The 16566-nt window shown below is 36.6% G+C and overlaps 2 long non-coding RNA genes across 7 annotated transcripts in view; one reads left to right on the top strand and one right to left on the bottom strand.

The window, feature by feature from the left end:
- LOC140611773 (uncharacterized) overlaps positions 1-7683 on the bottom strand; it is a 74265-nt gene extending 66582 nt beyond the window's left edge. For 2 of the 3 annotated variants that reach the window (XR_012012974.1, XR_012012972.1), the window contains exons 1-3: positions 7620-7683; positions 3481-3558; positions 1987-2086 (exon numbers count right to left, since the gene is read on the bottom strand). This is a non-coding gene — a long non-coding RNA (uncharacterized lncRNA). The remainder of the gene's footprint in view (positions 1-1986; positions 2087-3480; positions 3559-7619) is intronic. The other variant, XR_012012973.1, reaches the window with a different exon arrangement.
- The window catches only part of LOC140611774 (uncharacterized), a 192221-nt gene that overhangs the window by 145783 nt on the left and 29872 nt on the right, over positions 1-16566 (top strand). For all 4 annotated transcript variants that reach the window (XR_012012978.1, XR_012012975.1, XR_012012977.1 and 1 more), the window contains one exon: positions 5189-5308. This is a non-coding gene — a long non-coding RNA (uncharacterized lncRNA). The remainder of the gene's footprint in view (positions 1-5188; positions 5309-16566) is intronic.

Below are 16566 nucleotides of genomic sequence, written 5' to 3'. Positions count from 1 at the left end.
TCAGGCTCCCTGCATGGAGCCTGCTTCTCCCTCTGCCTGTGTCTCTGTCTCTGTCTCTCTCTCTCTCTCTCTCTCTGTCCCTGATGAATAAATAAATAAAATCTTAAAAAAAATTAGGGACACCTACGTGGTTCAGCAGTTGGGCATCTACCTTTGGCTCAAGGTGTGACCCTGGGATCCTGGGATCGAGTCCCACATCGGGCTCCCTGCATGGAGCCTGCTTCTCCCTCTGCCTGTGTCTCTGCCTTTCTCTCTGTGTCTCTTATGAATAAATAACTAAAATATTAAAAAATAAATATGAAAATTAAAAATTAAATACCAAAGGGATGGCTACTAAAATTAGTATGGCAGTTATATAATGTATTGAAAAGTCAGAGATTTCTTGTCTCTTGCTGTTTTAAGGATCTTCTCTTTATCTTTGGAATTTGCAAGCTTAACTATTAAATGTCGAGGTGTTGAATGGTTTTTATTGAATTTGGGGGGGGGATCTGTCTATCTCTTTGATCTGAATTCCTGTTTCCCTTCCCAGATTAGGAAAGTTTTCAGCTATGATTTGTTCAAATACATATCCTGGACCTCTGTCCCTTTCGGCGCCCTCAGGAACCCCAATTAAACGTAGGTTTTTCTTCCTCAGGCTGTCATTTATTTCCCTTAATCTATCCTCATGGTCTTTTATTTCTCTTTTTTCCTCAGTTTCCCTCTTTGCCATCAAATTGTCTTCTATGTCACTCACTCGTTCTTCCCCCTCATTCACCCTCGTCGTTAGGACTTCTAGTTTGGATTGCATCTCATTCAATTGATTTTTAATTTCTGCCTGATTAGATCTAAAGTCTGCAGTCTTGAAGTCTCTTGAGTACTTTATGCTTTTTTCTAGAGCCACCAGTATCTTTATAATAGTGCTTCTGAATTGGCTTTCTGACATTGAATTATAATCCAAATCATGTAACTCTGTGGGAGAGAGAGAGGACTGTTTCTGATTCTTTCTTTTGAGGTGAGGTTTTCCTTCTAGTCATTTTTCTGAGTGCAGAGTGGCCAAAAACAAGTTGTATTGGGAAAAGGAGAAAAAGAGAGGAGAGAAAGAAGGAAAGAAAAGAGAAAAAGAAAAAAGGAAAAAAAAGAAAAGAAAAGAGAAGAAAAAGAGAAAGAAAAAGAAATAAAGGGAAAAAAGGGTGGGGGGCAGCAAACAAATCAAAAAGAAAAAAAACACGGGGGAGTATCTTCTGATTCTGTATACTTTAAGTCCCTTGACTTCCCCTGGAACGTGGCCATCTAGCTGGTCTTCTGGGGGAGCGGCCTGTTGTGCTGATTTTCAGGTATTAGCACTTGGGGGAGCTGCTGTGTCACCTGCCTGGTGCAGGGCTCAGTGGGGATGTTTACCCCGTGAGGCCCCAGGAGGGACAAGTGCAGTGGGCAGAGGCCAGCTCTGGAGCCCTGGAGTCAGCTCCCGCAGTAACTAGGGAGCTCTGCGTCTGCAGGGCCTGGATGCTCCGGGCGGGGCTGCTGATCTGCTTATCTCGGGGCAGGAGCGTCCTTGCTGTCCTGGGCTCTCCTGGCCTCTGCCTGTCCTGGGGGGAGGCCAGATCCTGGGCTGTGTACCCGGCGCCCTGTGCTCCTGGGCCTGCGCTGTTGGAATTGCGATCCTGGCCCCGCAGCCCCCTCTCCGCAGAGCCGCCTGAGCCACCTCCGCGCTGCTCCCAGGTCCAGCCGTGCGCGTGCTGCAGCCCTTGGGGAGCTCGGCGCACTCTCCCCGGGGCGCAGGTGTCTGTTAGTGTCCCAGGGAGCCTGAGGGCATCCCCGCCCTCCTGGGGTCCTGCTCCAACTCCCTGCGAGCCCTTTCCGCCCGGGAAGGTTGGTGCAGCTTCTGCTTCTCCGGGACGGGGCTCTCCTGTCCTGGGGACACTCGCCCGGGCCTCAGCCCGGCTCCTCGTGGGGCCCCGCCCCCCTGGAGGCCTTTGTTTCTTTATTTCGTTTTTCCCGTCTTCCTACCTTGATAGAAGCGTGAACTCTTCTCACTGTAGCATTCCAGCTGTTCTCTCTTTAAAGCTCAGGCCGCATTCGTAGATTATCAGGATGATTTGAAGCTTATCTAGGTAATTTGGTGGGGACAGGTGACGTGGGGACCCTACTCTTCTGCCATCTTGCCCCTCCTCAATCCTCATAAAGTTTCTATGATTAAGCATGGTAATGTACATAATTTAACAGTAAGTATGCAGTGCTAGCTGTTATTACCATTATTATTATTATAATTATTACTGAAGGATTCTTAATTCCTAAAACATTTAATTACAATAAATTCATGACCTTATATTGAAACTTAAACTGAGGTGTGTATGACACACAATAGATATATATAATGTTTCACTTTTGGGCAAATTTTTAAAACATCTGTACTAACATTCTAATGCTCTAATGAATGCTGTATTTACAACCGCAAGACAAGAAAATAGATGCCAATCTGTTCAACAGACTTCATCATTCTTCAACAGATATTTTATTGTATAAATTTTGGGTTTTTGTTGAGTGTGGTTTGGGGCAAATCATAAGATGGGTAAAGGAAATAAAGAACTAAAATTCATTTTTAAATGCTCATTTGCTTAAAGTAATTACCGCACTAATATGCTTTAAGTCTTAGATTAAAAATACATGCTTTAACTCTTAAAAGTATAAATGTACTCATTTATGTCTCTGGGCAATTTATACCTCCTGCATTCTCATTACAGAGGTGACAATGTTCTGATCTCTTATGTGTATTTCCAGACATATTTTAGGCATATATAAACAAATGCATTTTCCTTCCTTTTCACACAAATGCAAGCATACAAAACACTCTTACCTTCTCATCTTTTTTTTTTCACCAAAAGCTGTATAGTGTGTTGGTGTCTATATCAGCACTTAGTAAGCTTGTAAACTCTATGACTTATACAGCTTCACTGGATGGATATATCTAACCAATGTCATCAGACCACAGCTCATGGACAGTTTCGTTAACAGCTGTAACTTCTTGTTATAAATGTACTGAATAAATAGTATTGTCCAATTTAAATCAGTTAGTATGTATGTAGTATACTGGATGATAATTCCAAGGAAAGGAATTGGTAGGTCAAGGATAATGCATGGTAATTAATTTTTAAAAGAAATTTTTCATTTATTTTTGAATATTAATACAGGCATGTAGCACATAACTCAAAAGGAAAAAAATGAATGGTAAAAATAAGACTCTCTCATACCATTTTCCTATATTCATCCAGTTTGTTGGACTGGAGATAATCAGGCTTACCCACTTTATGTCTAAATATCCTTCCGGAGACAGGTAATGTGTACATGTGTACGGAGAAGAATCCCTATTTTTCAGGCAAGTGTTGTTTTCTGTAGCATAAAAGCTTATGACATCAGAAGACTCTTGCCTAGATGTTTGTTTAAACAGAGATACTGGGCTCGAGGGTAACCGTTCACCCAGGATTGCACATCATGTGGCCTTACCATTCAGTCTCAGCCATCGTAGTCCTTATCAGGAAAAGTGATGCTTCCTGGGAATCTCACTATAGGGCACCGTTTTCCCTGAATGAAGAAGGGATAGTGATGAATTCTGTACCTCCTCACCAAGGATTTTCAAACCTCCTGCCATCCGCCTCTATGCTTGGCATGCAACGTGCATTCTGGGATTCCTCTTCACCATAATTAGAGACATTACTTTCACTACTCCTCTAAATCTTTTATTTCATGTGTCTTGGCCACCCTCTTTCTTAGTTCTGTGTCTAGTGTGTTACATCTCCTAGTAGCTTCCTAAAGAAACGTTAAGGGGGTGGCTATTTTTTTAAGTCATGTACGTTAGCACATCTCTTTAGCTAATTCTCTCAGCTGATTTTTCTGGATATAGACTTCCGAAGCAGTTTTTCAGCTTTCTGATTGCCAATGTTGCTAATGAAAAATTCAGACATTCTGATTCTTCATTCTTTGTTTATGAAATCTTTGTCACTCTCCCCCCCCCATGGCAACTTCTGGGATCTTCTTTTTTTGCCTCTACTGTCCTAAAATATCAGAATGCATTACTGGTCTGGCTCACCCATCCTACTGGGTACTTGGAAGGTCCTGTTAATCTGGAATTCGATTCTCTTTAATACTAGTAAATGGTCTTAAATTATATTGCATCATATAATATTCCATTTGTTAAATTATGTTATACATGTTTATTGTGTATAATACATACAGTGATGATGTATGTAGTTTATACTAAATGTGATGTGACATTTATAAGTCAGCATGTAAGTTATTATTATTTTTTTTCAAAATGAACAAGAGTACTATTAAAGAGTGTTTGCAGTCAGTTCAGGAAATCACATATATGCTACTTGCAGAAGAGTTACACCCACAGTAATGATGTCCTCTAAACAATATATATTTTTATATTTTCAAAATATTTTGGCAACAAATGACTAAATTTGACACACCATATTTTATCATTCATCTCTCACACACATACATACAGATACATATCTATAATATTCTACTACTCTATCGCAGAGACTATTCTAGAAATATAATTATTGGTAGGTAACAATATTTTTAAATGAATTAATTCAAGTTCCAAATGTCAAAGTTCACTAACACCTTATTCTTAAAACAGAAATTTATATTGTTTTCTTAAATATTTTACAATCATTTCTGATGTTAAATAAGATAGCTTTTGCTTTTCTATGCTCAAAAATATATAGGGTTATATATAACCTGGATTTAATATACTAATGCAGATTTATAAAATCATAGCATATAATAGCTATGGCCTATAATAAATGTGTAAATATTCATTTTGGATTTTCAGCCCATTATTTCCCCAGATCATCTACCTTCTTACCATAACAAAATTGTTCAGTGTACAAATATTAAGACTGAATTTATGTGATATTATCAATAAGAACGTTCCATCAAGTGCCATACCCCACTGAGGAGTAGAAGTAGACCTCCACTAATAATCTCCCTTTATTGGACAAAATGTCATCATTATATTACATCTCATTATATTTGAAACATATATTTAATTTTCATTTTTAAAAAGCTTAAACACAATTGTACTACATTTCTTTCTTTCTTTTATTACTGTTGCTTTTCATTATTGAAATAATTTGAGAACTAGCATTGGCATTATGCTAAATTATCATTCAAGATTTGTGTTGTTTTGCTTTGTTTTCAGCATGCAGTGACCTGGAGTTCAGGGAATTGGCAAACAGATTGCGGGACTGGTTCAAGGACCTTCATGAAAATGGAAGCCAAAACAAGATGACAAAAGCATTACTGAGGCCTGAGAGAAGCAGTAAGATTTCTAAATATGACATGTGCCATTGTCTTTGACATGGAACTTTATTTCCAATGAATCACTTAGATCAAAACACATATTCCAAAATTTATTCTTTGCTAGGTGCTGAACAAAAATCAGAACATTGCTATTACTTCCAAGCACACTCATAGTATTTTGCAAGGAAATAAAACATTTGTGACAACTCTGATTGGTTAAAAAAAAAGACATATCCCCTCAGAGACGACATTAACTTCCAGTTGAAGTGAAAGAATAAGAATATTTTTCAGTTTTGATAGCAGTGGTAAAGAATAAAACAACACTAGAGATAAAGGTAAGATTGTTCGAGTGCTTGAGATTTTTACAGACACAATTAGTCCCCCCTCCACACACACAGGCCACCCTTTACGTGATGACTCTGCAGGCATTTCTACTTTTCTACCAAAAAGCCAGTAGACAAGAGTTCTTTCAACAACAGAGTGCAAATCAAATTCATTTTTAAAAGAAGAAAATAAGCTATATGAAGATTATATGAATCTTTTATCATCTGTATAATTTCCTCAGTGTTTTCTAATTCCTTAGAAGTAGGAAATGGTGATTGAAGTAAAGCACTTGTTATGAAAATTGTATGAACTTTAATTCTATATTTTTCATTTATAAAAATGTTATTACACATTTAATACATGTAAAAGAAAGATATTGAAATATGAGCTTAATCTGAGGAGGCTTCAAAGATTGAATATTTGCTCTGAAATATAAGAAGAGGTGGTGGGGCAATAATTAGAAGCAGCATCTTTTAGTTGACCAAGTCCCAAGTGTGCCCCCTTCTTTGCTCATTGTGACATGACCCATTCACTCTACTTTGCAATCCTCAAATAGCACTTTCTTTTTTTATTATATTTTATTTACTTATTCCTGAGAGACACACAGAGAGAGGCAGAGACACAGGCAGAGGGAGAAGCAGGCTCCATGCAGGGAGCCCGATGCGGGACTCGATTCCAGGACCCCAGGGGTCACGCCCTGAGCCACAGACAGACGCCCAACCACTGTGCTACCCAGGGGTCCCCTCAATAGCACTTTCTAACAAAATCACCTCATAGATGGTCATGGTTATCCATTCGCTATGGTCTCCAAATACCTCACTTTTTTTTGTCTTCTCATCCAGGGATTTTCTAAAATCCCAACCTTTTGTATTTATGAATCTGATATATGTTCTTAACTAATTTAATAGTTCTTTTTAACTAAACTAATTCAGCTACCACTGATAGACATGATAATTATCTTTGAACATGTGATGACGATGTATATATGTTTCTTCTCATGAACTTCAGAAAGAGATTATAGTATTCCCCTACCCTGTAGGAGTGTTTCTCAGGTGTGTCTCAGGTGTGTCTTTGGAATCATTGATTACATTTATACCAGATGCTAATTTTTTGGATACCTTGAGTATAGGTAAAATGACTAACCTTACTTAATAGAAACAACAGAGTATGTTTGTCTCTGCATTCATAAAGCAAACACATCTGGGGTCGCGTAAAAGTTTGTTCCAGACCCTTACATATCGATCTTTAAAAATTAATGTCTACGCCTACCCTACCAATTCTCAGACTTGAATATTTGTATTTCTTGATCTCAAATTTCTCCTTTAAACTTAAGACTAGTGATCTCTCCCATATTTGGAGGTGGATAGAAGGAGAGCTCCTGGAACACTCAGCACAGTGCCTGGTTAATTGTACACAGTCATAAATACCATTTTCCTTTCCGGCTTCTTGTTTCAAGAAATGAGGCACTCTTGATATAGTGGGTTATTTACAAGAAACTTGTAGGTAGCTGAATATCTTTGGAAAGTAAATGAAAAACTGGACATAGGATTATTTTTACTACTTGAAATGGTCAGAGGCCAACTAGGAGTAAGAGATGAAATCCATTCAGAGATAAGACAAATCACTAGAAGAAAAATGGAGGATTGCCTCAATTCCTCAGAATTGGACATCATCTGAGTGTATTCTTTCCTGACTCAAATCATACTTAATTTGTGAACCAACCCACGATATTATATTCTATTTCCTTCATATTTTTATTTTTCCTTCACAGCATTTCTCAGTATCTACTGCAGTAGTAATCTACATGTTTATTTGGATTCTCTCTCTCCCTCTCTCTCTCTCTCCCCTCCCCCTCTCTCTTTCACACACACACACACTAGATGACAGAAATCTTTACTGACCATCGTACTATAGGAGTAGAGTGGTTTGGTACATAGCACTGCTAAATAAAAACAAATACTAGTATTAATGGAAGAAACAAAGAAACCATCAAAATGCTGCATTACCTGGATGTACCACAATTTAATCAGCTTTCCTCTTAAGAATGTTTATTGTTTCCATTATTTTCTCCATGACGACCAATTCTGCAGCTGATTGTTATGCTTTTATTTCTAAGAAAGATTCCAAGAAGTGCAAGTGATGGGTCAACATGTGCATGCAGTTCAAATGCTAAATGATAATAGATGTTGCAGGTTGCTTTGCAAAACAAAAAATCTTAAGGTATTTCTAAGATTAGGGTAACTCACAACATGGGAGTTACCTTTTGTCTTCATCCCTGGCAGCAAAAATATTAACCATTCTTTTTAACGTTTCCATTCTGGTGAGCATGCTGTTATAGTTCATTATTAATCCCATTTGCATTCCCTTGATTAGTAGTGAATTTGAACATAAAATATTAGTGGAGGAGAACTTTCATACAGCAAAACGATATAAAATGACTCATTCAGCTCAGGCTACTCTAATAAAATACTATAGACTAGGCGGATTAAACAGTTGACATTTCAAGAATTCTGGAGGCTGGGGAAGTCCTACATCATGATGCTGGCAGATTGGATTCTGGATTCTTTTCTCATGGTGGAATCAGAAAAAGATCTCTCTAGGGCCTCTTCTTATGAAGGCACCAATCCCCTCACGTAGGCTCCACCTTCATGACCAACTGCCCCCAAAGGCCCATCTCCAAATGCCATCCAGCTAGGGGATAGGACTTCATCGTATGCATTTTGGGAGGACACGATTCAGTACAGAGCACCAAACAAAACGGCACACATACACCTGGAAAAACCACTAGTTATGTCAACTTACAAGTTCCATTTTAAGAAAGGTATATTGATGACTTCCATTATAATTGTTTTTAATCATTCCTTCTAGTATTTTGGGGAGTTTTTGCTATATGTGCTTGCTACTCTATTTCTTAAATATATAGATTTATTTATGTTCTATCCATTAATAAATTATGCTTATCACTTTATTTTATGATACTATATTCTACTTACTGCTTTTTTGCACAGATTTCACCTAATCTGATAGTAATATTATCACTCCTACATTTAATTTTATTGCATTTGCCCAATATATTTGGAAACATTTTTTGTCAATCTTTCTTTATTACTTAGAACTAAATGTCTTTCTTGTAAGCATCCATAATTGAGCTGTGAGTTTTCAATATGACGGTAAGAAAACTGAGTGACTTTTATAATCAAGATATAACAATAAAGTCAACAAAAAGCACAGAAAAAAAAGCACAGAAAAATATTCTGATAAAACACAGAATGTTTGCCATAGGAGATTACCCAGAAGACAAAGAAAACCTTGTTATCACAATTTCTGGTTAAGAAAAGACCAATAATCTAAGAGAAAATTGTCATTTTAAAAGAGAAACAAAATTTTAGTTTTACATCTGTATAATATTTGATACTAATTTTAATTTTTTCTATAATAAATCTTTCAAATATTAGTGAGCCCTGACTATGAAAATAGTTTCAAGGATCCTTTTATAATATTTTGTATTCATATACCATTTGGTCTTATGCATTTTTGTAACAGTAAGTCATTTTATTTTAGAATAAAACTATGTTTTTTAACAAAGTCATATCTTTCATACCTTGCATATCAAGTTGCTTATATCATTATTTTTTCCTACTAGAGTATTACTTATATAGATATTATCATTTGAAATTACAGTAATTTTTATTTTATATAGAAAACTATGAAGTAGATAATTTTGAACTGTCATGCATTAGTATTTTGCAGATTAAGAGGATTTATAAATATATATTTTATGCTTTTTATACCCATATCATTTTTTATATGTAGCTTTTTAAGTTGCAAAAATGAACATGTTTATTAACATACCCAAATATATAAAAATGAAACTACAAAATTAGTTTGAATCATAAAAATTAGAGGCAAACAGTATATAAATTTAAATTTCTCTAGTAGATGTAATGCTAACTTATTGAATCAATATACCTATTTCAATTTAAGACAAATATGTTCCAGTAGAATATAAATGTATGCTTACAGTATATGTAATGCTGATAACTCTGAAGATACAGTTTTTTTATTAATTTTTTTTTTAATTTTTTTTTTTTTAATTTTTTATTTATTTATGATAGGCACACAGTGAGAGAGAGAGAGGCAGAGACACAGGCAGAGGGAGAAGCAGGCCCCATGCACCGGGAGCCTGACGTGGGATTCGATCCCGGGTCTCCAGGATCGCGCCCTGGGCCAAAGGCAGGCGCCAAACCGCTGCGCCACCCAGGGATCCCTTTTTTATTAATTTTTAAAGGTTTTTATTTATTCATGAGAGACAGACAGAGAGAGAGAAAGAGGCAGAGACATAGGCAGAGTGAGAAGCAGGCTCCCCATGGGAAGCCCAATATGGGACTCGATCCCAGGACCCTGGGATCAACAGCTGAGCCACCCAGGCATCCCAGTTTTTTTATTAAAAAATATTAAATTAGTTTCTTTTACAAAAGTTTATACTATGCTAATTGAATTTTTAAATTTTTAAATTTTTTTAAGTTGACCTACAATGTTATGTTATTTTCAGGTGTACAACATAGTGATTCAACTTCTTTATACATGACATTAGGTTCCCCAGAAATGTACCTACCATGTGTCCCAAACATCACTATTAAATTACTACCGACTATATTCCATATGTTGTATCTCTCATTCCCATGACTTGTTTATTCCATAACTGGAAGCCTGTACTTCCCACTTTCCTTTACCCATTTTGTCCAGCCCATCACCTCCCAGTCCTCTGACAACCATTGGTTTTTCTGTATTTTTAGATCTGGTTCTACTTTTTGTTTGTTTATTTCATTCTTTAGATTCCATAAGTAAGTGAAATCATGTAGTATTTTTCTTAGTCTGACTCATTTCACTTAGTATAACATCCTTTATATCATCCATGGCTATATGATATTTATATTATATATATATCATATAATTTATATATATTTATATTATATATAATTTATAAATATTAAATGTATACATACACTACATTTTCCTTATCCTTTTGTCTATTGATGAACATAGGTTGCTTACATATCTTGGCTCTTGTAGATAATGCTGCAGTAAATATAAGGGTGCATCTATCTCTTTGAACTGATGTTTTGTTTTGTTTTTTAAAGATTTTATTTTCTCCCTCTGCCTGTGTCTCTGTCTCTCTCTCTCTCTTTCTCTCTCTCTCTCTGTGACTATCATAAATAAATAAAAATTTTTAAAAAATTTAAAAAAGGGATCCCTGGGTGGTGCAGCGGTTTGGTGCCTGCCTTTGGACCAGGGCGCGATCCTGGAGACCCGGGATCAAATCCCACATCGGGCTCCCGGTGCATGGAACCTGCTTCTCCCTCTGCCTGTGTCTCTGCCTCTCTCTCTCTCTCTCTCTCTGTGACTATCATAAATAAATAAAAATGAAAAAAATTAAAGATTTTATTTATTTATTCATGAGAGACACAGAACTGGGCTAAAGGCAGACACTTAACTTCTGAGCCACCCAGGGTCCTGAACTGATGTTTTGTATACTTTGGGTAAATACCTTTGTGAAATTATTGGATCATGTGGTACTTTTATTTTTATTTTTTTTTAGGAATGTCCATACTGGTTTCCACAGTGATGTTAGCAATTTACATTCTTGCCAATAGTGTACAAGAGTTCTTTTTGTCTACATCCTCACTAACACTTGTTGTTTTTTGCCTTATTTTAGCTGTACTGACAGGTATGAGGTGACATCTCATTGTGGTTTTGATTTGCATTTCCTTGATGATGAGTGATGTTGAGCATTTCTTGTATATTTATGGGCCATCTGTATGTCTTATTTGGAAAAAATGTCTATTCATGTCCTTTGCCCATTTTTTAAAAATCAGACTGCTTGTTTTTTTTTTCTGATGTTGAGTTGCTTAAGTTCTTTGTGTATTTTGGATATTAGCCCTCTATTAGGTCATTTGCAATTATCTTCTCCTATTCAGTAGGTCACCTTTTTTGTTGATGGTTTCCTTCACTGTGCAAAAGTGTTTTATTTTGATGTAGTCTTAATAGATTATTTTTGCCTCTGTATTCCATGTCTTAGAAGACATATCTATAGAGTGTTGCTATGGCCAATGTCAGAGAAATTACTACCAATGTTGTCTTCTAGGATTTTCAGGTTTCATGGTTTCATATCTTTAATGCATTTTGAGTTCATTTTTTGTATATGATGTTAAAAAGTGATCCAGTTTCATTCTTGTGCATGTAGTTCTATAGTTTTCCCAGTACCACTTATTGAAGAAATGGTCTTTTTAAAACATTAAGTTCATTAGAAGGTTTTTTTTATTTCTAAAAATTTTAGTAATATATAATTAATATAAGCACTTACTATTCCTAAGCTAATCACAATACACATTTCTTAAGTGATTTTATAATCTAATTTGAGAATACCATCTGAAGATAGGGGAAAAATACACATACACACCCCTGCACATTCATGCATACACATAAAGATTGTGTTTACAGAGGATAGAATAGATTGTAGTTATAGTTAAATATGAGACCAATGCTCTACAAAGTATTTTGCAATTTGTCGAGATATCAGAAGGAAATAGTCCTTGGAGAAGCAGGCTCCATGCATCCATTAATCTGTTGATGGACATCTGGGCTCATCCATTCTTCTTTATCCATTCCTCTGTTGATGGACATCTGGGCTCTTTCCATGGTTTGCTCTTGTGGACACTGCTGTTATAAATGTAGGGGTGCAGGTGCCCCTTTGAAACATTATTTTTGTATCCTTTGGGTAAATATTTAGTAGTGCAATTGCTAGGTCATAGTGTAGTTCTATCTTTAACCTTTTGAGGAACCTCCATACTCTTTGCCAAAATGGCTGCATGAGGTTGCATTCCACCAACAGTGTATAAGGATTCCCCTTTCTCTGAATCCTTGCCAACATCTATTGTATCCTGAGTTGTTAATTTTAGCCATCTGACAGGTGTGAGGTGGAATCTCAGTGCAGTTTTGATTTTATTTCCTTGATGATTAGTGATGTTGAGATTTTTTTCATGTATCTGTTGGCCATTTGTATGTCTTCTGTGGAGAAATGGCTGTTCATGCCTTTGGCCCATTTCTTTTTTTTTTTTTTAATTTTTATTTATTTATGATAGTCACACAGAGAGAGAGAGAGAGAGAGAGAGAGAGGCAGAGACATAGGCAGAGGGAGAAGCAGGCTCCATGCACTGGGAGCCCGACATGGGATTCGATCCTGGGTCTCCAGGATCGCGCCCTGGGCCAAAGGCAGGCGCTAAACCGCTGCGCCACCCAGGGATCCCCTTTGGCCCATTTCTTAACTGGATTTTTTGTGTTTTGGGTATTGAGTTTGATAAGTTCTTTATCGATCTTGGATACTAGCCCTTTAATCTGATGTATCATTTGCAAATACCTTCTCCCATGCCATAAGATGCCTTTTAATTTTGTTGATTGTTCCCTTTGCTGTGCAGCAGCTTTTTATCTTGATGAAATCCCAATTTCCTCATCTCTCCATCCATCTTTTGTTTCCCTTGCCTTTAGAGACATGCTTGCAAGAAGTTGCTTCGGCACAGGTCACAGAGGCTGCTGCCTGTGTTCTACTCTAGGATTCTGATGGTTTCCTATCTGACATTTAGGTCTTTCATCCATTTTGAGTTTATTTTTATGTATGCTGTAAGAAAATGTTCCAGTTTCATTCTTTTGCATGTTGCGCCCCAATTTTCCCAACACCGTTTGTTGAAAAGACTTTTTTTTGTATTGGATATTCTTTCCCACTTTGTTAAAGATTAGTGACCATAGAATTGAGGGTCCATTTCTGGGTTCTCTATTCTGTTCCATTGATCCATGTGTCTATTTTTGTACCAGTACCATATTGTCTTGATGATTGAAGCTTTTTAATACAGCTTGAATTCTGGAATTATGATGCCTCCAGCTTTGGTCTTCTTTTTCAACATTGCTTTGGCTATTCAGAGTCTTTTCTGCTTCCATACAAATGTTAGAATTGTTTGTTCCAGCTCCGTGAAAAATGCTGACGTTATTTTGATGGAGATTACATCGAATGTGTAGATGATTTGAGTAGGATATACATTTTAACAATATTTGTTCTTCCAATCCATAAGTACAGAATGTTATTCTATTTCTTCATCTCTTTCTAAATTTCTTTCATAAGTGCCCTATGGTTTTCATAGCACACCTGTTTGGATAGGTTTATTCCTAGGTATCTTATGGTCTTTGGTGCAGGAAGGAATAGAAAATATGAACAGACTCATAACTGGAAAAGAAATTGCATGAGTAATAAAAAATCTCCCAACATATGAGAATCTATGGCTGAATGGCTTCCTTGGGGAATTCTTCCAAAAATTTAAATAAATAATACCAGCCACTGTGGAAAACAATATGAAGGTTCCTCAAAAAGATAAAAATAAAACTACCCTGAGACCCAACAATTGAACTATTAGATATTTATCCAAACGATACAAAAATAGTAATTTGAAGGGGTTCATGCACCCCAATATTTATAGCAGCAATGTCCACATAACCAAACTATGGAGAGAGCCCAGATGTCCATCAACAGATGAATGGATAAAAAAGATGTGAGATTCCTATCTATCTAATCTATCTATAATGGAATCAAAAAGAATGAAATCTTGCCATTTGTAATGACATGGATGGAACTAGAGGTTATTATGGCGAGCAAAATAAGTCAGTCAGAGAAAGATAAGTACCACAATTTCACATATGATTTAATTCATATGTGGAATTTAAGAAACAAAAGAAAAAAACAGATGACTATAGGGGAAGGGAAGGAAAAATAAAATAAGATAACACAAAGAGGGAGTCAAACCATAAGAGCCTCTTGACTATAAGGAACAAAGACTGCACCAAAAAGGAGAATTATAGACCACTATCTCTGATGAACATCGACATGAAAATTCTCAACAAAATACTCCCTAATAGAATCCAACAATACATTAAAAGGATTATTCACCAGGACTAAATGGGATTCATTCCTGGGATACAGGCATGTTTTAATATTCAAATATCAAGCAATGTGATATACCACGTTAATAAATGAAGAGTAAGAATCATATGATCTTCTCAAAAGATGCAGAAAAAAAAAGCATTTGACAAAATATATCATCCTTTCTTGATAAAAACCCTCAAGAATGTAGGGTAGAAGGAACATGCCTTAACATCATAAAGCCCATATATGAAAGACCCTAGATAATATCATTCTCAATGGGGAAAACCTGAGAGCCTTTTCCCTAAGGTCAGGAACATGACGGGGTGTCCACTCTCACCACTGTTGTTTGACATAGGATCAGAAGTCCTAGCCTCAGTAATGAGACAACAACAAGAAATAAAAGGCATCGAAATTGACAAGGAAGAAGTTAAACTTTGACTCTGCAGAAAAGTCTTTCTTTTACAGGAAGGAGTAAGCAGACCAGCAATACCTTTGTGGATGAGGAGGCCAAAGGTGTTGTGTAAGCAGGCAGCAGAATTTGGGCACTTTAACAGGGAATAATGTTCCCCTGCTCAGCAGATTCTCAGTAAATCAAGTAAGAAAAGATTTTGTGTATCTTAGCGCTTTAGTTCTTGCTCAAGCATGTGGAAAAGCCAGAGTTTAGGTGTCTGGGGAAAAAGAAAAGCATGGCTAATGTTTGGTCAAGCCAAAGTTCAGTGGCTGAGTAATGGGCAATTGTGAGCATTTGGTCAAACTTTATTCCTAACTATAAGTGATTCATTTATCTACCAAGCGAGGATATGAGACTCTTAAGCTTCTGATTTCACTCATGATTTCAATCTTTTTATATCTTTGGTCTGTATTTTGATACATTCCTTGCACTTGATTCTCTAGACCATTAATTTGATGCTCCACAGTGGCAATTCTCTCTATAATTCACCCACGGGATTACTTGTCTGGAAAATCATGTTTTTCCATCTAGAAAGTATTATTGTACCTTTTTTATGTGTGTACTCAAATACTTGTGTGTGTGTGTGTGTGTGTGTGTGTGTGTGTGTGTTAAATTTAAGTAGACTGTCTCTTCCCTTATTTATTCCATTCAACATGAAACTAATTTTTCTCTCTCTGGCTACTTGAGCCCTTTAGATATGTGGTGCTTTCTCTGTGTTTATTCACTGAGCCCCAGTCTATTTGATGATATCTCTTTATTGGCGATAATATCACATGGGATGGAAAAGTCTCACACGGGCTTAGCCTCAAAGCATCCGGAAGGCCACTGGTTGCCTGAGCTGTGGAGGAAATCACCGTATTCCTGTATCTCTTACTGTCCTGGCCTCTTTTATGAAATCAAGCTCCCAATATAGTGATTCGATATTGAATACTGACTGACCTTCTCCCCAGGAGTCTATAGATTCCTGTGAGTCAGGCTAATTTTAGGAGCTCTCACTTCCTGTCCTCTGCCCTTGACCCACAATCTGTGCTCCATCACCCACCTGACCCCTCAGGAGAGAGAGCTTGATAGCAATTTGCACTCATTTGCTTTTAGACTCTAACACTCATTTGACTGGAGAGGGTGATAGTGGATTGAAGTTGATCACGGAGAAGGAGCTTGCTGCATTGGTTGGTCAGAACACCGTTCTTGTGCTTCATCAACCAACTTCAAATCTAATACAGAAAGTGACAGATCTGAAGAACAACTTAGAGAAAAATGCTTTTTATATTTAAATATCAAAGTGGCAATGCTAGGAGAAATACCTAAGGGAGGGCCACAATGTGTATTTTTCTGATTGTGCAAAGAAGGATGCTTAAATACTAATATTGTTTAATGTATTACCTTTGAGACAGATGATTTGGCTTTGATGGATTTGTATCTTTATGACATTTAAATTGCTAAAATTTTCAAAAAATGGTCAGTTTTTGCTTTACTGTCTGGAAATATTATAGTTTTCTTTCTATATTATTAGAATATTTGTGAATAGGATATG

This window comes from Canis lupus, chromosome 20, assembly GCF_048164855.1.
Source record: "Canis lupus baileyi chromosome 20, mCanLup2.hap1, whole genome shotgun sequence".
NCBI classification, from domain to species: Eukaryota; Metazoa; Chordata; class Mammalia; order Carnivora; family Canidae; genus Canis; species Canis lupus.
The sequence above is the reverse complement of the archived record's forward strand: the minus strand, read 5'-3'. Positions and strand labels throughout refer to the sequence as shown.